Source organism: Misgurnus anguillicaudatus, chromosome 20 (genome assembly GCF_027580225.2).
Source record: "Misgurnus anguillicaudatus chromosome 20, ASM2758022v2, whole genome shotgun sequence".
Taxonomy (NCBI): Eukaryota; Metazoa; Chordata; class Actinopteri; order Cypriniformes; family Cobitidae; genus Misgurnus; species Misgurnus anguillicaudatus.
Window position 1 is genome coordinate 6,556,052 of NC_073356.2, and position 18,742 is coordinate 6,574,793.

Here is an 18,742-nt window from a genome sequence, read left to right on the forward strand (position 1 = left end):
CCTACCCAGTGGCCAGGATGATGTGCCTTTCCCGGCCAGGAGGGAGTAGGACAAATAGCCTGGGTCATTTTTCAGGTTGAGTCAATTGTGTTGTTTGAAATCAACTCATCGGTTGTTAAAACAGCAAGCCCTCCGGTAGAAAGCTTAAAGGGTAGGGGGATCGTCTAGGGGTTAACAAACAAAAGACGACCTCGGACACGGTTTCGACCTGACAAGACCAAAGGCGGAGGTGTCGCTGAGAGTCCCTGACGTCCTTTGCGGGTTTCTCGTTGACATTCCATTCCTTTCCTGCCAATATTGCCATACACAGGGGCGTTGTGGGTTAAAGCTCCGAGGGACGAGTCTAAAGAGGGGCTCGTCCGGGATTTGAACCCGGGACCTCTCGCACCCTAAGCGAGAATCATACCCCTAGACCAACGAGCCACTCAAAGCGTGCCACCCCGCCCCCCTGGCAAACATTTTCCCACCACATAGCAGCCAGCTTCCAACAAGCCAAAGCATTCACAAGACAGAGGTAGGGGAATTAGCTCAAATGGTAGAGCGCTCGCTTAGCATGCGAGAGGTAGCGGGATCGATGCCCGCATTCTCCACGTGATTGTGGTTTGTTGTTAATTGCTCTGATGTCACAGACCGGAAGCGTGAAGCTTCACGTTGGGTCCACACATGAACGTCTCCGATACAGATGTTATTTCACAAAGCAACATGGAGCAGGAGCTTAACACTCCAAGAGCATTTTGTTGCCATTTAAAATTGGAATCATTTTCTTTCAATGTTCATTTGTCTTCGTGTCATTTCTGGTAAGTCTTTTTAATGCATTTCATTGTCAGATTGTACACAAGAGCTGTGTGTTTCCTTTGGCCTGTACACATGAGCTGTGTGTTTCCTTTGTCCTAAACGTCAATGCATTTTTCATTTATTCTATGTTTTCGTACATGTTTAATTTGCTTCATTGTAATGTCCTTGTGTTTGCTGCAATTTTGCGACTTGTGAGTTGTTGGCCCACCGCCAGGGTGATCAGAAAAAGTGCTCAATGTTGCTTGAACTAACTCATTTTTGTCTAGAGCCTGAGTGCTCTGGTAAAAAGGCTTAAAGGGCAGGGGGATTGTTTTGGGGTAACAAACGCTGTTCCCTTGGATACCCAAAAACTCTTACAGGTCCCACCGAGATTTGAACTCGGATCGCTGGATTCAGAGTCCAGAGTGCTAACCATTACACCATGGAACCACTCTTTCGTTAGCGCCTGACCCACTGGGTCACGGAGAAAAGGACACTCGGATAGGGAGCTTCAGTTAAACAAACTCTCAAAAGGCTGCCATCAATGCCGAAACCCGGGATCGAACCAGGGACCTTTAGATCTTCAGTCTAACGCTCTCCCAACTGAGCTATTTCGGCCACAAAGATGCTCCCGGCAGGAATTTTCATCACAAATCACAGCAATATAGCAGTCGGCAAAAGGAGGCACAGAGAAACCTTGGCCCGTACGGGGATCGAACCCGCGACCTTGGCGTTATTAGCACCACGCTCTAACCAACTGAGCTAACCGGCCACGGAACAGCTCCTGTCTCTGCCAAGACTGACATGAATGTTCCACAGTGTAGCAGCATCAAGAAGCAAAGCTAAACAAGGGCTCGTCCGGGATTTGAACCCGGGACCTCTCGCACCCAAAGCGAGAATCATACCCCTAGACCAACGAGCCAAGCCGTGCTGTCTTTTTGCCGTGCCACTGGGAAACATGTGACCACAACACAGTCACCAGCTTCCTCAAGCAGTTCCTTGGGCTGGGCCTGTTTGGTCCTGCTCCTCTGTTTAGCCACAATGAGCCCTAGTGTTGGGCTGGTGTCAAAATAAGCACTTATCGATATAAGTACATGCTTATTGCTTAATATTTGAAATGGTGTGAGAGAACTCGACTGGTCTGCATAAATCTCGGACCTGAACCCAGCTGAACACCTTTGTTATGGATTACAGGGTCTGAGCAAAACACTCATCACCCAAACCCATCAATGATTTGTTCACAGGGTCACAGTCATTTCAGCACAGAAAAAGTCCTTTGCAAAACTGTTGCAACATAGATGGAAACAAAATTATTTGACATGGTCTGTAAGGTATAGCATTAATATTTGTTTTGATTGGAGAAACTGGAATAGATAAATATGTTCATTTATTTTTAATCTATGGCTATATTCATGGCGAGAACTGGTTTTTGGCAAAGTCAGAAATGCAGGTTACGTGAATTGGAGATGTCAAATTGCCCTTCCCTCGGTTTGTGTGTGTGTGTGTGTGTGTATAGATCAACGTGTCTGTTGTTTTTGGACTGTTTAAGGAAACCAAATAACGCAGTGCCCAGAGTAATTCCATGTTGACTGAAAGAGAACATGTACACCCCAAACAGAGAGGCCTCCTGACCCAGCCAGGGCTTGAACAGGGGACCTTCTTGCTGTGAGGCAGCTGTGCTCTGTTTGGGGTGGCAACTGTGTCGGCCCAAACACCTTTATTAAAAGGGGCATCCCAACACTTAGTGTAGTTTTAACGTCAAGTAACATCTTAGAAGCCATGTCCTTATCGCATTTTCCAAGTGTTGATCTTAGATTTTAAGAGAAAATTCTGATAAATCATCCGGTAACTAAATTGGACACCATGCATCACTAGCCTGGTTGTATATTTAAGTATCATAGCTCCAGGCACCTCAGGGTACCTACCCAGTGGCCAGGATGATGTGCCTTTCCCGGCCAGGAGGGAGTAGGACAAATAGCCTGGGTCATTTTTCAGGTTGAGTCAATTGTGTTGTTTGAAATCAACTCATCGCTTGTTAAAACAGCAAGCCCTCCGGTAGAAAGCTTAAAGGGTAGGGGGATCGTCTAGGGGTTAACAAACAAAAGACGACCTCGGACACGGTTTCGACCTGACAAGACCAAAGGCGGAGGTGTCGCTGAGAGTCCCTGACGTCCTTTGCGGGTTTCTCGTTGACATTCCATTCCTTTCCTGCCAATATTGCCATACACAGGGGCGTTGTGGGTTAAAGCTCCGAGGGACGAGTCTAAAGAGGGGCTCGTCCGGGATTTGAACCCGGGACCTCTCGCACCCTAAGCGAGAATCATACCCCTAGACCAACGAGCCACTCAAAGCGTGCCACCCCGCCCCCCTGGGAAACATTTTCCCACCACATAGCAGCCAGCTTCCAACAAGCCAAAGCATTCACAAGACAGAGGTAGGGGAATTAGCTCAAATGGTAGTGCGCTCGCTTAGCATGCGAGAGGTAGCGGGATCGATGCCCGCATTCTCCACGTGATTGTGGTTTGTTGTTAATTGCTCTGATGTCACAGAACGGAAGCGTGAAGCTTCACATTGGGTCCACACATGAACGTCTCCGATACAGATGTTATTTCACAAAGCAACATGGAGCAGGAGCTTAACACTCCAAGAGCATTTTGTTGCCATTTAAAATTGGAATCATTTTCTTTCAATGTTCATTTGTCTTCGTGTCATTTCTGGTAAGTCTTTTTAATGCATTTCATTGTCAGATTGTACACAAGAGCTGTGTGTTTCCTTTGGCCTGTACACATGAGCTGTGTGTTTCCTTTGTCCTAAACGTCAATGCATTTTTCATTTATTCTATGTTTTCGTACATGTTTAATTTGCTTCATTGTAATGTCCTTGTGTTTGCTGCAATTTTGCGACTTGTGAGTTGTTGGCCCACCGCCAGGGTGATCAGAAAAAGTGCTCAATGTTGCTTGAACTAACTCATTTTTGTCTAGAGCCTGAGTGCTCTGGTAAAAAGGCTTAAAGGGCAGGGGGATTGTTTTGGGGTAACAAACGCTGTTCCCTTGGATACCCAAAAACTCTTACAGGTCCCACCGAGATTTGAACTCGGATCGCTGGATTCAGAGTCCAGAGTGCTAACCATTACACCATGGAACCACTCTTTCGTTAGCGCCTGACCCACTGGGTCACGGAGAAAAGGACACTCGGATAGGGAGCTTCAGTTAAACAAACTCTCAAAAGGCTGCCATCAATGCCGAAACCCGGGATCGAACCAGGGACCTTTAGATCTTCAGTCTAACGCTCTCCCAACTGAGCTATTTCGGCCACAAAGAAGCTCCCAGCAGGAATTTTCATCACAAATCACAGCAATATAGCAGTCGGCAAAAGGAGGCAAAGAGAAACCTTGGTCCGTACGGGGATCGAACCCGCGACCTTGGCGTTATTAGCACCACGCTCTAACCAACTGAGCTAACCAGCCACAGAACAGCTCCTGTCTCTGCCAAGACTGACATGAATGTTCCACAGTGTAGCAGCATCAAGAAGCAAAGCTAAACAAGGGCTCGTCCGGGATTTGAACCCGGGACCTCTCGCACCCAAAGCAAGAATCATACCCCTAGACCAACGAGCCAAGCCGTGCTGTCTTTTTGCCGTGCCACTGGGAAACATGTGACCACAACACAGTCACCAGCTTCCTCAAGCAGTTCCTTGGGCTAGGCCTGTTTGGTCCTGCTCCTCTGTTTAGCCACAATGAGCCCTAGTGTTGGGCTGGTGTCAAAATAAGCACTTATCGATATAAGTACATGCTTATTGCTTAATATTTGAAATGGTGTGAGAGAACTCGACTGGTCTGCATAAATCTCGGACCTGAACCCAGCTGAACACCTTTGTTATGGATTACAGGGTCTGAGCAAAACACTCATCACCCAAACCCATCAATGATTTGTTCACAGGGTCACAGTCATTTCAGCACAGAAAAAGTCCTTTGCAAAACTGTTGCAACATAGATGGAAACAAAATTATTTGACATGGTCTGTAAGGTATAGCATTAATATTTGTTTTGATTGGAGAAACTGGAATAGATAAATATGTTCATTTATTTTTAATCTATGGCTATATTCATGGCGAGAACTGGTTTTGGGCAAAGTCAGAAATGCAGGTTACGTGAATTGGAGATGTCAAATTGCCCTTCCCTCGGTTTGTGTGTGTGTGTGTATAGATCAACGTGTCTGTTGTTTTTGGACTGTTTAAGGAAACCAAATAACGCAGTGCCCAGAGTAATTCCATGCTGACTGAAGGAGAACATGTACACCCCAAACAGAGAGGCCTCCTGACCCAGCCAGGGCTTGAACAGGGGACCTTCTTGCTGTGAGGCAGCTGTGCTCTGTTTGGGGTGGCAACTGTGTCGGCCCAAACACCTTTATTAAAAGGGGCATCCCAACACTTAGTGTAGTTTTAACGTCAAGTAACATCTTAGAAGCCATGTCCTTATCGCATTTTCCAAGTGTTGATCTTAGATTTTAAGAGAAAATTCTGATAAATCATCCGGTAACTAAATTGGACACCATGCATCACTAGCCTGGTTGTATATTTAAGTATCATAGCTCCAGGCACCTCAGGGTACCTACCCAGTGGCCAGGATGATGTGCCTTTCCCGGCCAGGAGGGAGTAGGACAAATAGCCTGGGTCATTTTTCAGGTTGAGTCAATTGTGTTGTTTGAAATCAACTCATCGCTTGTTAAAACAGCAAGCCCTCCGGTAGAAAGCTTAAAGGGTAGGGGGATCGTCTAGGGGTTAACAAACAAAAGACGACCTCGGACACGGTTTAGACCTGACAAGACTAAAGGCGGAGGTGTCGCTGAGAGTCCCTGACGTCCTTTGCGGGTTTCTCGTTGACATTCCATTCCTTTCCTGCCAATATTGCCATACACAGGGGCGTTGTGGGTTAAAGCTCAGAGGGACGAGTCTAAAGAGGGGCTCGTCCGGGATTTGAACCCGGGACCTCTCGCACCCTAAGCGAGAATCATACCCCTAGAGCAACGAGCCACTCAAAGCGTGCCACCCCGCCCCCCTGGGAAACATTTTCCCACCACATAGCAGCCAGCTTCCAACAAGCCAAAGCATTCACAAGACAGAGGTAGGGGAATTAGCTCAAATGGTAGAGCGCTCGCTTAGCATGCGAGAGGTAGCGGGATCGATGCCCGCATTCTCCACGTGATTGTGGTTTGTTGTTAATTGCTCTGATGTCACAGACCGGAAGCGTGAAGCTTCACATTGGGTCCACACATGAACGTCTCCGATACAGATGTTTTTTCACAAAGCAACATGGAGCAGGAGCTTAACACTCCAAGAGCATTTTGTTGCCATTTAAAATTGGAATCATTTTCTTTCAATGTTCATTTGTCTTCGTGTCATTTCTGGTAAGTCTTTTTAATGCATTTCATTGTCAGATTGTACACAAGAGCTGTGTGTTTCCTTTGGCCTGTACACATGAGCTGTGTGTTTCCTTTGTCCTAAACGTCAATGCATTTTTCATTTATTCTATGTTTTCGTACATGTTTAATTTGCTTCATTGTAATGTCCTTGTGTTTGCTGCAATTTTGCGACTTGTGAGTTGTTGGCCCACCGCCAGGGTGATCAGAAAAAGTGCTCAATGTTGCTTGAACTAACTCATTTTTGTCTAGAGCCTGAGTGCTCTGGTAAAAAGGCTTAAAGGGCAGGGGGATTGTTTTGGGGTAACAAACGCTGTTCCCTTGGATACCCAAAAACTCTTACAGGTCCCACCGAGATTTGAACTCGGATCGCTGGATTCAGAGTCCAGAGTGCTAACCATTACACCATGGAACCACTCTTTCGTTAGCGCCTGACCCACTGGGTCACGGAGAAAAGGACACTCGGATAGGGAGCTTCAGTTAAACAAACTCTCAAAAGGCTGCCATCAATGCCGAAACCCGGGATCGAACCAGGGACCTTTAGATCTTCAGTCTAACGCTCTCCCAACTGAGCTATTTCGGCCACAAAGATGCTCCCAGCAGGAATTTTCATCACAAATCACAGCAATATAGCAGTCGGCAAAAGGAGGCAAAGAGAAACCTTGGCCCGTACGGGGATCGAACCCGCTTCCTTGGCGTTATTAGCACCACGCTCTAACCAACTGAGCTAACCGGCCACGGAACAGCTCCTGTCTCTGCCAAGACTGACATGAATGTTCCACAGTGTAGCAGCATCAAGAAGCAAAGCTAAACAAGGGCTCGTCCGGGATTTGAACCCGGGACCTCTCGCACCCAAAGCGAGAATCATACCCCTAGACCAACGAGCCAAGCCGTGCTGTCTTTTTGCCGTGCCACTGGGAAACATGTGACCACAACACAGTCACCAGCTTCCTCAAGCAGTTCCTTGGGCTGGGCCTGTTTGGTCCTGCTCCTCTGTTTAGCCACAATGAGCCCTAGTGTTGGGCTGGTGTCAAAATAAGCACTTATCGATATAAGTACATGCTTATTGCTTAATATTTGAAATGGTGTGAGAGAACTCGACTGGTCTGCATAAATCTCGGACCTGAACCCAGCTGAACACCTTTGTTATGGATTACAGGGTCTGAGCAAAACACTCATCACCCAAACCCATCAATGATTTGTTCACAGGGTCACAGTCATTTCAGCACAGAAAAAGTCCTTTGCAAAACTGTTGCAACATAGATGGAAACAAAATTATTTGACATGGTCTGTAAGGTATAGCATTAATATTTGTTTTGATTGGAGAAACTGGAATAGATAAATATGTTCATTTATTTTTAATCTATGGCTATATTCATGGCGAGAACTGGTTTTTGGCAAAGTCAGAAATGCAGGTTACGTGAATTGGAGATGTCAAATTGCCCTTCCCTCGGTTTGTGTGTGTGTGTGTGTATAGATCAACGTGTCTGTTGTTTTTGGACTGTTTAAGGAAACCAAATAACGCAGTGCCCAGAGTAATTCCATGCTGACTGAAGGAGAACATGTACACCCCAAACAGAGAGGCCTCCTGACCCAGCCAGGGCTTGAACAGGGGACCTTCTTGCTGTGAGGCAGCTGTGCTCTGTTTGGGGTGGCAACTGTGTCGGCCCAAACACCTTTATTAAAAGGGGCATCCCAACACTTAGTGTAGTTTTAACGTCAAGTAACATCTTAGAAGCCATGTCCTTATCGCATTTTCCAAGTGTTGATCTTAGATTTTAAGAGAAAATTCTGATAAATCATCCGGTAACTAAATTGGACACCATGCATCACTAGCCTGGTTGTATATTTAAGTATCATAGCTCCAGGCACCTCAGGGTACCTACCCAGTGGCCAGGATGATGTGCCTTTCCCGGCCAGGAGGGAGTAGGACAAATAGCCTGGGTCATTTTTCAGGTTGAGTCAATTGTGTTGTTTGAAATCAACTCATCGCTTGTTAAAACAGCAAGCCCTCCGGTAGAAAGCTTAAAGGGTAGGGGGATCGTCTAGGGGTTAACAAACAAAAGACGACCTCGGACACGGTTTCGACCTGACAAGACCAAAGGCGGAGGTGTCGCTGAGAGTCCCTGACGTCCTTTGCGGGTTTCTCGTTGACATTCCATTCCTTTCCTGCCAATATTGCCATACACAGGGGCGTTGTGGGTTAAAGCTCCGAGGGACGAGTCTAAAGAGGGGCTCGTCCGGGATTTGAACCCGGGACCTCTCGCACCCTAAGCGAGAATCATACCCCTAGACCAACGAGCCACTCAAAGCGTGCCACCCCGCCCCCCTGGGAAACATTTTCCCACCACATAGCAGCCAGCTTCCAACAAGCCAAAGCATTCACAAGACAGAGGTAGGGGAATTAACTCAAATGGTAGAGCGCTTGCTTAGCATGCGAGAGGTAGCGGGATCGATGCCCGCATTCTCCACGTGATTGTGGTTTGTTGTTAATTGCTCTGATGTCACAGACCGGAAGCGTGAAGCTTCACATTGGGTCCACACATGAACGTCTCCGATACAGATGTTTTTTCACAAAGCAACATGGAGCAGGAGCTTAACACTCCAAGAGCATTTTGTTGCCATTTAAAATTGGAATCATTTTCTTTCAATGTTCATTTGTCTTCGTGTCATTTCTGGTAAGTCTTTTTAATGCATTTCATTGTCAGATTGTACACAAGAGCTGTGTGTTTCCTTTGGCCTGTACACATGAGCTGTGTGTTTCCTTTGTCCTAAACGTCAATGCATTTTTCATTTATTCTATGTTTTCGTACATGTTTAATTTGCTTCATTGTAATGTCCTTGTGTTTGCTGCAATTTTGCGACTTGTGAGTTGTTGGCCCACCGCCAGGGTGATCAGAAAAAGTGCTCAATGTTGCTTGAACTAACTCATTTTTGTCTAGAGCCTGAGTGCTCTGGTAAAAAGGCTTAAAGGGCAGGGGGATTGTTTTGGGGTAACAAACGCTGTTCCCTTGGATACCCAAAAACTCTTACAGGTCCCACCGAGATTTGAACTCGGATCGCTGGATTCAGAGTCCAGAGTGCTAACCATTACACCATGGAACCACTCTTTCGTTAGTGCCTGACCCACTGGGTCACGGAGAAAAGGACACTCGGATAGGGAGCTTCAGTTAAACAAACTCTCAAAAGGCTGCCATCAATGCCGAAACCCGGGATCGAACCAGGGACCTTTAGATCTTCAGTCTAACGCTCTCCCAACTGAGCTATTTCGGCCACAAAGATGCTCCCAGCAGGAATTTTCATCACAAATCACAGCAATATAGCAGTCGGCAAAAGGAGGCAAAGAGAAACCTTGGCCCGTACGGGGATCGAACCCGCGACCTTGGCGTTATTAGCACCACGCTCTAACCAACTGAGCTAACCGGCCACGGAACAGCTCCTGTCTCTGCCAAGACTGACATGAATGTTCCACAGTGTAGCAGCATCAAGAAGCAAAGCTAAACAAGGGCTCGTCCGGGATTTGAACCCGGGACCTCTCGCACCCAAAGCGAGAATCATACCCCTAGACCAACGAGCCAAGCCGTGCTTTCGTTTTGCCGTGCCACTGGGAAACATGTGACCACAACACAGTCACCAGCTTCCTCAAGCAGTTCCTTGGGCTGGGCCTGTTTGGTCCTGCTCCTCTGTTTAGCCACAATGAGCCCTAGTGTTGGGCTGGTGTCAAAATAAGCACTTATCGATATAAGTACATGCTTATTGCTTAATATTTGAAATGGTGTGAGAGAACTCGACTGGTCTGCATAAATCTCGGACCTGAACCCAGCTGAACACCTTTGTTATGGATTACAGGGTCTGAGCAAAACACTCATCACCCAAACCCATCAATGATTTGTTCACAGGGTCACAGTCATTTCAGCACAGAAAAAGTCCTTTGCAAAACTGTTGCAACATAGATGGAAACAAAATTATTTGACATGGTCTGTAAGGTATAGCATTAATATTTGTTTTGATTGGAGAAACTGGAATAGATAAATATGTTCATTTATTTTTAATCTATGGCTATATTCATGGCGAGAACTGGTTTTTGGCAAAGTCAGAAATGCAGGTTACGTGAATTGGAGATGTCAAATTGCCCTTCCCTCGGTTTGTGTGTGTGTGTGTGTATAGATCAACGTGTCTGTTGTTTTTGGACTGTTTAAGGAAACCAAATAACGCAGTGCCCAGAGTAATTCCATGCTGACTGAAGGAGAACATGTACACCCCAAACAGAGAGGCCTCCTGACCCAGCCAGGGCTTGAACAGGGGACCTTCTTGCTGTGAGGCAGCTGTGCTCTGTTTGGGGTGGCAACTGTGTCGGCCCAAACACCTTTATTAAAAGGGGCATCCCAACACTTAGTGTAGTTTTAACGTCAAGTAACATCTTAGAAGCCATGTCCTTATCGCATTTTCCAAGTGTTGATCTTAGATTTTAAGAGAAAATTCTGATAAATCATCCGGTAACTAAATTGGACACCATGCATCACTAGCCTGGTTGTATATTTAAGTATCATAGCTCCAGGCACCTCAGGGTACCTACCCAGTGGCCAGGATGATGTGCCTTTCCCGGCCAGGAGGGAGTAGGACAAATAGCCTGGGTCATTTTTCAGGTTGAGTCAATTGTGTTGTTTGAAATCAACTCATCGGTTGTTAAAACAGCAAGCCCTCCGGTAGAAAGCTTAAAGGGTAGGGGGATCGTCTAGGGGTTAACAAACAAAAGACGACCTCGGACACGGTTTCGACCTGACAAGACCAAAGGCAGAGGTGTCGCTGAGAGTCCCTGACGTCCTTTGCGGGTTTCTCGTTGACATTCCATTCCTTTCCTGCCAATATTGCCATACACAGGGGCGTTGTGGGTTAAAGCTCCGAGGGACGAGTCTAAAGAGGGGCTCGTCCGGGATTTGAACCCGGGACCTCTCGCACCCGAAGCGAGAATCATACCCCTAGACCAACGAGCCACTCAAAGCGTGCCACCCCGCCCCCCTGGCAAACATTTTCCCACCACATAGCAGCCAGCTTCCAACAAGCCAAAGCATTCACAAGACAGAGGTAGGGGAATTAGCTCAAATGGTAGAGCGCTCGCTTAGCATGCGAGAGGTAGCGGGATCGATGCCCGCATTCTCCACGTGATTGTGGTTTGTTGTTAATTGCTCTGATGTCACAGACCGGAAGCGTGAAGCTTCACGTTGGGTCCACACATGAACGTCTCCGATACAGATGTTATTTCACAAAGCAACATGGAGCAGGAGCTTAACACTCCAAGAGCATTTTGTTGCCATTTAAAATTGGAATCATTTTCTTTCAATGTTCATTTGTCTTCGTGTCATTTCTGGTAAGTCTTTTTAATGCATTTCATTGTCAGATTGTACACAAGAGCTGTGTGTTTCCTTTGGCCTGTACACATGAGCTGTGTGTTTCCTTTGTCCTAAACGTCAATGCATTTTTCATTTATTCTATGTTTTCGTACATGTTTAATTTGCTTCATTGTAATGTCCTTGTGTTTGCTGCAATTTTGCGACTTGTGAGTTGTTGGCCCACCGCCAGGGTGATCAGAAAAAGTGCTCAATGTTGCTTGAACTAACTCATTTTTGTCTAGAGCCTGAGTGCTCTGGTAAAAAGGCTTAAAGGGCAGGGGGATTGTTTTGGGGTAACAAACGCTGTTCCCTTGGATACCCAAAAACTCTTACAGGTCCCACCGAGATTTGAACTCGGATCGCTGGATTCAGAGTCCAGAGTGCTAACCATTACACCATGGAACCACTCTTTCGTTAGCGCCTGACCCACTGGGTCACGGAGAAAAGGACACTCGGATAGGGAGCTTCAGTTAAACAAACTCTCAAAAGGCTGCCATCAATGCCGAAACCCGGGATCGAACCAGGGACCTTTAGATCTTCAGTCTAACGCTCTCCCAACTGAGCTATTTCGGCCACAAAGATGCTCCCGGCAGGAATTTTCATCACAAATCACAGCAATATAGCAGTCGGCAAAAGGAGGCACAGAGAAACCTTGGCCCGTACGGGGATCGAACCCGCGACCTTGGCGTTATTAGCACCACGCTCTAACCAACTGAGCTAACCGGCCACGGAACAGCTCCTGTCTCTGCCAAGACTGACATGAATGTTCCACAGTGTAGCAGCATCAAGAAGCAAAGCTAAACAAGGGCTCGTCCGGGATTTGAACCCGGGACCTCTCGCACCCAAAGCGAGAATCATACCCCTAGACCAACGAGCCAAGCCGTGCTGTCTTTTTGCCGTGCCACTGGGAAACATGTGACCACAACACAGTCACCAGCTTCCTCAAGCAGTTCCTTGGGCTGGGCCTGTTTGGTCCTGCTCCTCTGTTTAGCCACAATGAGCCCTAGTGTTGGGCTGGTGTCAAAATAAGCACTTATCGATATAAGTACATGCTTATTGCTTAATATTTGAAATGGTGTGAGAGAACTCGACTGGTCTGCATAAATCTCGGACCTGAACCCAGCTGAACACCTTTGTTATGGATTACAGGGTCTGAGCAAAACACTCATCACCCAAACCCATCAATGATTTGTTCACAGGGTCACAGTCATTTCAGCACAGAAAAAGTCCTTTGCAAAACTGTTGCAACATAGATGGAAACAAAATTATTTGACATGGTCTGTAAGGTATAGCATTAATATTTGTTTTGATTGGAGAAACTGGAATAGATAAATATGTTCATTTATTTTTAATCTATGGCTATATTCATGGCGAGAACTGGTTTTTGGCAAAGTCAGAAATGCAGGTTACGTGAATTGGAGATGTCAAATTGCCCTTCCCTCGGTTTGTGTGTGTGTGTGTGTATAGATCAACGTGTCTGTTGTTTTTGGACTGTTTAAGGAAACCAAATAACGCAGTGCCCAGAGTAATTCCATGCTGACTGAAGGAGAACATGTACACCCCAAACAGAGAGGCCTCCTGACCCAGCCAGGGCTTGAACAGGGGACCTTCTTGCTGTGAGGCAGCTGTGCTCTGTTTGGGGTGGCAACTGTGTCGGCCCAAACACCTTTATTAAAAGGGGCATCCCAACACTTAGTGTAGTTTTAACGTCAAGTAACATCTTAGAAGCCATGTCCTTATCGCATTTTCCAAGTGTTGATCTTAGATTTTAAGAGAAAATTCTGATAAATCATCCGGTAACTAAATTGGACACCATGCATCACTAGCCTGGTTGTATATTTAAGTATCATAGCTCCAGGCACCTCAGGGTACCTACCCAGTGGCCAGGATGATGTGCCTTTCCCGGCCAGGAGGGAGTAGGACAAATAGCCTGGGTCATTTTTCAGGTTGAGTCAATTGTGTTGTTTGAAATCAACTCATCGGTTGTTAAAACAGCAAGCCCTCCGGTAGAAAGCTTAAAGGGTAGGGGGATCGTCTAGGGGTTAACAAACAAAAGACGACCTCGGACACGGTTTCGACCTGACAAGACCAAAGGCGGAGGTGTCGCTGAGAGTCCCTGACGTCCTTTGCGGGTTTCTCGTTGACATTCCATTCCTTTCCTGCCAATATTGCCATACACAGGGGCGTTGTGGGTTAAAGCTCCGAGGGACGAGTCTAAAGAGGGGCTCGTCCGGGATTTGAACCCGGGACCTCTCGCACCCTAAGCGAGAATCATACCCCTAGACCAACGAGCCACTCAAAGCGTGCCACCCCGCCCCCCTGGCAAACATTTTCCCACCACATAGCAGCCAGCTTCCAACAAGCCAAAGCATTCACAAGACAGAGGTAGGGGAATTAGCTCAAATGGTAGAGCGCTCGCTTAGCATGTGAGAGGTAGCGGGATCGATGCCCGCATTCTCCACGTGATTGTGGTTTGTTGTTAATTGCTCTGATGTCACAGACCGGAAGCGTGAAGCTTCACGTTGGGTCCACACATGAACGTCTCCGATACAGATGTTATTTCACAAAGCAACATGGAGCAGGAGCTTAACACTCCAAGAGCATTTTGTTGCCATTTAAAATTGGAATCATTTTCTTTCAATGTTCATTTGTCTTCGTGTCATTTCTGGTAAGTCTTTTTAATGCATTTCATTGTCAGATTGTACACAAGAGCTGTGTGTTTCCTTTGGCCTGTACACATGAGCTGTGTGTTTCCTTTGTCCTAAACGTCAATGCATTTTTCATTTATTCTATGTTTTCGTACATGTTTAATTTGCTTCATTGTAATGTCCTTGTGTTTGCTGCAATTTTGCGACTTGTGAGTTGTTGGCCCACCGCCAGGGTGATCAGAAAAAGTGCTCAATGTTGCTTGAACTAACTCATTTTTGTCTAGAGCCTGAGTGCTCTGGTAAAAAGGCTTAAAGGGCAGGGGGATTGTTTTGGGGTAACAAACGCTGTTCCCTTGGATACCCAAAAACTCTTACAGGTCCCACCGAGATTTGAACTCGGATCGCTGGATTCAGAGTCCAGAGTGCTAACCATTACACCATGGAACCACTCTTTCGTTAGCGCCTGACCCACTGGGTCACGGAGAAAAGGACACTCGGATAGGGAGCTTCAGTTAAACAAACTCTCAAAAGGCTGCCATCAATGCCGAAACCCGGGATCGAACCAGGGACCTTTAGATCTTCAGTCTAACGCTCTCCCAACTGAGCTATTTCGGCCACAAAGATGCTCCCGGCAGGAATTTTCATCACAAATCACAGCAATATAGCAGTCGGCAAAAGGAGGCACAGAGAAACCTTGGCCCGTACGGGGATCGAACCCGCGACCTTGGCGTTATTAGCACCACGCTCTAACCAACTGAGCTAACCGGCCACGGAACAGCTCCTGTCTCTGCCAAGACTGACATGAATGTTCCACAGTGTAGCAGCATCAAGAAGCAAAGCTAAACAAGGGCTCGTCCGGGATTTGAACCCGGGACCTCTCGCACCCAAAGCGAGAATCATACCCCTAGACCAACGAGCCAAGCCGTGCTGTCTTTTTGCCGTGCCACTGGGAAACATGTGACCACAACACAGTCACCAGCTTCCTCAAGCAGTTCCTTGGGCTGGGCCTGTTTGGTCCTGCTCCTCTGTTTAGCCACAATGAGCCCTAGTGTTGGGCTGGTGTCAAAATAAGCACTTATCGATATAAGTACATGCTTATTGCTTAATATTTGAAATGGTGTGAGAGAACTCGACTGGTCTGCATAAATCTCGGACCTGAACCCAGCTGAACACCTTTGTTATGGATTACAGGGTCTGAGCAAAACACTCATCACCCAAACCCATCAATGATTTGTTCACAGGGTCACAGTCATTTCAGCACAGAAAAAGTCCTTTGCAAAACTGTTGCAACATAGATGGAAACAAAATTATTTGACATGGTCTGTAAGGTATAGCATTAATATTTGTTTTGATTGGAGAAACTGGAATAGATAAATATGTTCATTTATTTTTAATCTATGGCTATATTCATGGCGAGAACTGGTTTTTGGCAAAGTCAGAAATGCAGGTTACGTGAATTGGAGATGTCAAATTGCCCTTCCCTCGGTTTGTGTGTGTGTGTGTGTGTGTATAGATCAACGTGTCTGTTGTTTTTGGACTGTTTAAGGAAACCAAATAACGCAGTGCCCAGAGTAATTCCATGTTGACTGAAAGAGAACATGTACACCCCAAACAGAGAGGCCTCCTGACCCAGCCAGGGCTTGAACAGGGGACCTTCTTGCTGTGAGGCAGCTGTGCTCTGTTTGGGGTGGCAACTGTGTCGGCCCAAACACCTTTATTAAAAGGGGCATCCCAACACTTAGTGTAGTTTTAACGTCAAGTAACATCTTAGAAGCCATGTCCTTATCGCATTTTCCAAGTGTTGATCTTAGATTTTAAGAGAAAATTCTGATAAATCATCCGGTAACTAAATTGGACACCATGCATCACTAGCCTGGTTGTATATTTAAGTATCATAGCTCCAGGCACCTCAGGGTACCTACCCAGTGGCCAGGATGATGTGCCTTTCCCGGCCAGGAGGGAGTAGGACAAATAGCCTGGGTCATTTTTCAGGTTGAGTCAATTGTGTTGTTTGAAATCAACTCATCGCTTGTTAAAACAGCAAGCCCTCCGGTAGAAAGCTTAAAGGGTAGGGGGATCGTCTAGGGGTTAACAAACAAAAGACGACCTCGGACACGGTTTCGACCTGACAAGACCAAAGGCGGAGGTGTCGCTGAGAGTCCCTGACGTCCTTTGCGGGTTTCTCGTTGACATTCCATTCCTTTCCTGCCAATATTGCCATACACAGGGGCGTTGTGGGTTAAAGCTCCGAGGGACGAGTCTAAAGAGGGGCTCGTCCGGGATTTGAACCCGGGACCTCTCGCACCCTAAGCGAGAATCATACCCCTAGACCAACGAGCCACTCAAAGCGTGCCACCCCGCCCCCCTGGGAAACATTTTCCCACCACATAGCAGCCAGCTTCCAACAAGCCAAAGCATTCACAAGACAGAGGTAGGGGAATTAGCTCAAATGGTAGTGCGCTCGCTTAGCATGCGAGAGGTAGCGGGATCGATGCCCGCATTCTCCACGTGATTGTGGTTTGTTGTTAATTGCTCTGATGTCACAGAACGGAAGCGTGAAGCTTCACATTGGGTCCACACATGAACGTCTCCGATACAGATGTTATTTCACAAAGCAACATGGAGCAGGAGCTTAACACTCCAAGAGCATTTTGTTGCCATTTAAAATTGGAATCATTTTCTTTCAATGTTCATTTGTCTTCGTGTCATTTCTGGTAAGTCTTTTTAATGCATTTCATTGTCAGATTGTACACAAGAGCTGTGTGTTTCCTTTGGCCTGTACACATGAGCTGTGTGTTTCCTTTGTCCTAAACGTCAATGCATTTTTCATTTATTCTATGTTTTCGTACATGTTTAATTTGCTTCATTGTAATGTCCTTGTGTTTGCTGCAATTTTGCGACTTGTGAGTTGTTGGCCCACCGCCAGGGTGATCAGAAAAAGTGCTCAATGTTGCTTGAACTAACTCATTTTTGTCTAGAGCCTGAGTGCTCTGGTAAAAAGGCTTAAAGGGCAGGGGGATTGTTTTGGGGTAACAAACGCTGTTCCCTTGGATACCCAAAAACTCTTACAGGTCCCACCGAGATTTGAACTCGGATCGCTGGATTCAGAGTCCAGAGTGCTAACCATTACACCATGGAACCACTCTTTCGTTAGCGCCTGACCCACTGGGTCACGGAGAAAAGGACACTCGGATAGGGAGCTTCAGTTAAACAAACTCTCAAAAGGCTGCCATCAATGCCGAAACCCGGGATCGAACCAGGGACCTTTAGATCTTCAGTCTAACGCTCTCCCAACTGAGCTATTTCGGCCACAAAGAAGCTCCCAGCAGGAATTTTCATCACAAATCACAGCAATATAGCAGTCGGCAAAAGGAGGCAAAGAGAAACCTTGGTCCGTACGGGGATCGAACCCGCGACCTTGGCGTTATTAGCACCACGCTCTAACCAACTGAGCTAACCAGCCACAGAACAGCTCCTGTCTCTGCCAAGACTGACATGAATGTTCCACAGTGTAGCAGCATCAAGAAGCAAAGCTAAACAAGGGCTCGTCCGGGATTTGAACCCGGGACCTCTCGCACCCAAAGCAAGAATCATACCCCTAGACCAACGAGCCAAGCCGTGCTGTCTTTTTGCCGTGCCACTGGGAAACATGTGACCACAACACAGTCACCAGCTTCCTCAAGCAGTTCCTTGGGCTAGGCCTGTTTGGTCCTGCTCCTCTGTTTAGCCACAATGAGCCCTAGTGTTGGGCTGGTGTCAAAATAAGCACTTATCGATATAAGTACATGCTTATTGCTTAATATTTGAAATGGTGTGAGAGAACTCGACTGGTCTGCATAAATCTCGGACCTGAACCCAGCTGAACACCTTTGTTATGGATTACAGGGTCTGAGCAAAACACTCATCACCCAAACCCATCAATGATTTGTTCACAGGGTCACAGTCATTTCAGCACAGAAAAAGTCCTTTGCAAAACTGTTGCAACATAGATGGAAACAAAATTATTTGACATGGTCTGTAAGGTATAGCATTAATATTTGTTTTGATTGGAGAAACTGGAATAGATAAATATGTTCATTTATTTTTAATCTATGGCTATATTCATGGCGAGAACTGGTTTTGGGCAAAGTCAGAAATGCAGGTTACGTGAATTGGAGATGTCAAATTGCCCTTCCCTCGGTTTGTGTGTGTGTGTGTATAGATCAACGTGTCTGTTGTTTTTGGACTGTTTAAGGAAACCAAATAACGCAGTGCCCAGAGTAATTCCATGCTGACTGAAGGAGAACATGTACACCCCAAACAGAGAGGCCTCCTGACCCAGCCAGGGCTTGAACAGGGGACCTTCTTGCTGTGAGGCAGCTGTGCTCTGTTTGGGGTGGCAACTGTGTCGGCCCAAACACCTTTATTAAAAGGGGCATCCCAACACTTAGTGTAGTTTTAACGTCAAGTAACATCTTAGAAGCCATGTCCTTATCGCATTTTCCAAGTGTTGATCTTAGATTTTAAGAGAAAA

At 46.5% G+C, this 18,742-nt stretch overlaps 1 protein-coding gene and 36 non-coding genes across 37 annotated transcripts in view; 3 read left to right on the top strand and 34 right to left on the bottom strand.

Annotated features, from left to right (window-relative positions):
• The window catches only part of LOC129454677 (uncharacterized), a 161,903-nt gene that overhangs the window by 23,724 nt on the left and 119,437 nt on the right, over nt 1-18,742 (bottom strand). The window lies entirely within an intron of this gene.
• Nucleotides 352-423, bottom strand: trnap-agg (transfer RNA proline (anticodon AGG)). Its single transcript has one exon. It is a non-coding gene; the product is annotated as a tRNA-Pro (tRNA).
• trnaa-agc (transfer RNA alanine (anticodon AGC)) lies at nt 518-590 on the top strand. The gene has a single exon. It is a non-coding gene; the product is annotated as a tRNA-Ala (tRNA).
• On the bottom strand, nt 1,153-1,224 carry trnaq-cug (transfer RNA glutamine (anticodon CUG)). The gene has a single exon. It is a non-coding gene; the product is annotated as a tRNA-Gln (tRNA).
• Nucleotides 1,320-1,392, bottom strand: trnaf-gaa (transfer RNA phenylalanine (anticodon GAA)). The gene has a single exon. It is a non-coding gene; the product is annotated as a tRNA-Phe (tRNA).
• Nucleotides 1,473-1,546, bottom strand: trnai-aau (transfer RNA isoleucine (anticodon AAU)). Its single transcript has one exon. It is a non-coding gene; the product is annotated as a tRNA-Ile (tRNA).
• trnap-ugg (transfer RNA proline (anticodon UGG)) lies at nt 1,625-1,696 on the bottom strand. The gene has a single exon. It is a non-coding gene; the product is annotated as a tRNA-Pro (tRNA).
• On the bottom strand, nt 3,046-3,117 carry trnap-agg (transfer RNA proline (anticodon AGG)). Its single transcript has one exon. It is a non-coding gene; the product is annotated as a tRNA-Pro (tRNA).
• trnaq-cug (transfer RNA glutamine (anticodon CUG)) lies at nt 3,847-3,918 on the bottom strand. The gene has a single exon. It is a non-coding gene; the product is annotated as a tRNA-Gln (tRNA).
• trnaf-gaa (transfer RNA phenylalanine (anticodon GAA)) lies at nt 4,014-4,086 on the bottom strand. Its single transcript has one exon. It is a non-coding gene; the product is annotated as a tRNA-Phe (tRNA).
• On the bottom strand, nt 4,319-4,390 carry trnap-ugg (transfer RNA proline (anticodon UGG)). Its single transcript has one exon. It is a non-coding gene; the product is annotated as a tRNA-Pro (tRNA).
• trnap-agg (transfer RNA proline (anticodon AGG)) lies at nt 5,734-5,805 on the bottom strand. The gene has a single exon. It is a non-coding gene; the product is annotated as a tRNA-Pro (tRNA).
• trnaa-agc (transfer RNA alanine (anticodon AGC)) lies at nt 5,900-5,972 on the top strand. The gene has a single exon. It is a non-coding gene; the product is annotated as a tRNA-Ala (tRNA).
• On the bottom strand, nt 6,535-6,606 carry trnaq-cug (transfer RNA glutamine (anticodon CUG)). Its single transcript has one exon. It is a non-coding gene; the product is annotated as a tRNA-Gln (tRNA).
• trnaf-gaa (transfer RNA phenylalanine (anticodon GAA)) lies at nt 6,702-6,774 on the bottom strand. Its single transcript has one exon. It is a non-coding gene; the product is annotated as a tRNA-Phe (tRNA).
• On the bottom strand, nt 6,855-6,928 carry trnai-aau (transfer RNA isoleucine (anticodon AAU)). Its single transcript has one exon. It is a non-coding gene; the product is annotated as a tRNA-Ile (tRNA).
• Nucleotides 7,007-7,078, bottom strand: trnap-ugg (transfer RNA proline (anticodon UGG)). The gene has a single exon. It is a non-coding gene; the product is annotated as a tRNA-Pro (tRNA).
• Nucleotides 8,424-8,495, bottom strand: trnap-agg (transfer RNA proline (anticodon AGG)). The gene has a single exon. It is a non-coding gene; the product is annotated as a tRNA-Pro (tRNA).
• On the bottom strand, nt 9,225-9,296 carry trnaq-cug (transfer RNA glutamine (anticodon CUG)). Its single transcript has one exon. It is a non-coding gene; the product is annotated as a tRNA-Gln (tRNA).
• Nucleotides 9,392-9,464, bottom strand: trnaf-gaa (transfer RNA phenylalanine (anticodon GAA)). Its single transcript has one exon. It is a non-coding gene; the product is annotated as a tRNA-Phe (tRNA).
• On the bottom strand, nt 9,545-9,618 carry trnai-aau (transfer RNA isoleucine (anticodon AAU)). The gene has a single exon. It is a non-coding gene; the product is annotated as a tRNA-Ile (tRNA).
• On the bottom strand, nt 9,697-9,768 carry trnap-ugg (transfer RNA proline (anticodon UGG)). Its single transcript has one exon. It is a non-coding gene; the product is annotated as a tRNA-Pro (tRNA).
• trnap-cgg (transfer RNA proline (anticodon CGG)) lies at nt 11,114-11,185 on the bottom strand. Its single transcript has one exon. It is a non-coding gene; the product is annotated as a tRNA-Pro (tRNA).
• On the top strand, nt 11,280-11,352 carry trnaa-agc (transfer RNA alanine (anticodon AGC)). Its single transcript has one exon. It is a non-coding gene; the product is annotated as a tRNA-Ala (tRNA).
• On the bottom strand, nt 11,915-11,986 carry trnaq-cug (transfer RNA glutamine (anticodon CUG)). The gene has a single exon. It is a non-coding gene; the product is annotated as a tRNA-Gln (tRNA).
• Nucleotides 12,082-12,154, bottom strand: trnaf-gaa (transfer RNA phenylalanine (anticodon GAA)). Its single transcript has one exon. It is a non-coding gene; the product is annotated as a tRNA-Phe (tRNA).
• Nucleotides 12,235-12,308, bottom strand: trnai-aau (transfer RNA isoleucine (anticodon AAU)). Its single transcript has one exon. It is a non-coding gene; the product is annotated as a tRNA-Ile (tRNA).
• trnap-ugg (transfer RNA proline (anticodon UGG)) lies at nt 12,387-12,458 on the bottom strand. Its single transcript has one exon. It is a non-coding gene; the product is annotated as a tRNA-Pro (tRNA).
• trnap-agg (transfer RNA proline (anticodon AGG)) lies at nt 13,804-13,875 on the bottom strand. Its single transcript has one exon. It is a non-coding gene; the product is annotated as a tRNA-Pro (tRNA).
• On the bottom strand, nt 14,605-14,676 carry trnaq-cug (transfer RNA glutamine (anticodon CUG)). The gene has a single exon. It is a non-coding gene; the product is annotated as a tRNA-Gln (tRNA).
• On the bottom strand, nt 14,772-14,844 carry trnaf-gaa (transfer RNA phenylalanine (anticodon GAA)). Its single transcript has one exon. It is a non-coding gene; the product is annotated as a tRNA-Phe (tRNA).
• trnai-aau (transfer RNA isoleucine (anticodon AAU)) lies at nt 14,925-14,998 on the bottom strand. The gene has a single exon. It is a non-coding gene; the product is annotated as a tRNA-Ile (tRNA).
• trnap-ugg (transfer RNA proline (anticodon UGG)) lies at nt 15,077-15,148 on the bottom strand. Its single transcript has one exon. It is a non-coding gene; the product is annotated as a tRNA-Pro (tRNA).
• On the bottom strand, nt 16,498-16,569 carry trnap-agg (transfer RNA proline (anticodon AGG)). The gene has a single exon. It is a non-coding gene; the product is annotated as a tRNA-Pro (tRNA).
• On the bottom strand, nt 17,299-17,370 carry trnaq-cug (transfer RNA glutamine (anticodon CUG)). The gene has a single exon. It is a non-coding gene; the product is annotated as a tRNA-Gln (tRNA).
• Nucleotides 17,466-17,538, bottom strand: trnaf-gaa (transfer RNA phenylalanine (anticodon GAA)). The gene has a single exon. It is a non-coding gene; the product is annotated as a tRNA-Phe (tRNA).
• trnap-ugg (transfer RNA proline (anticodon UGG)) lies at nt 17,771-17,842 on the bottom strand. The gene has a single exon. It is a non-coding gene; the product is annotated as a tRNA-Pro (tRNA).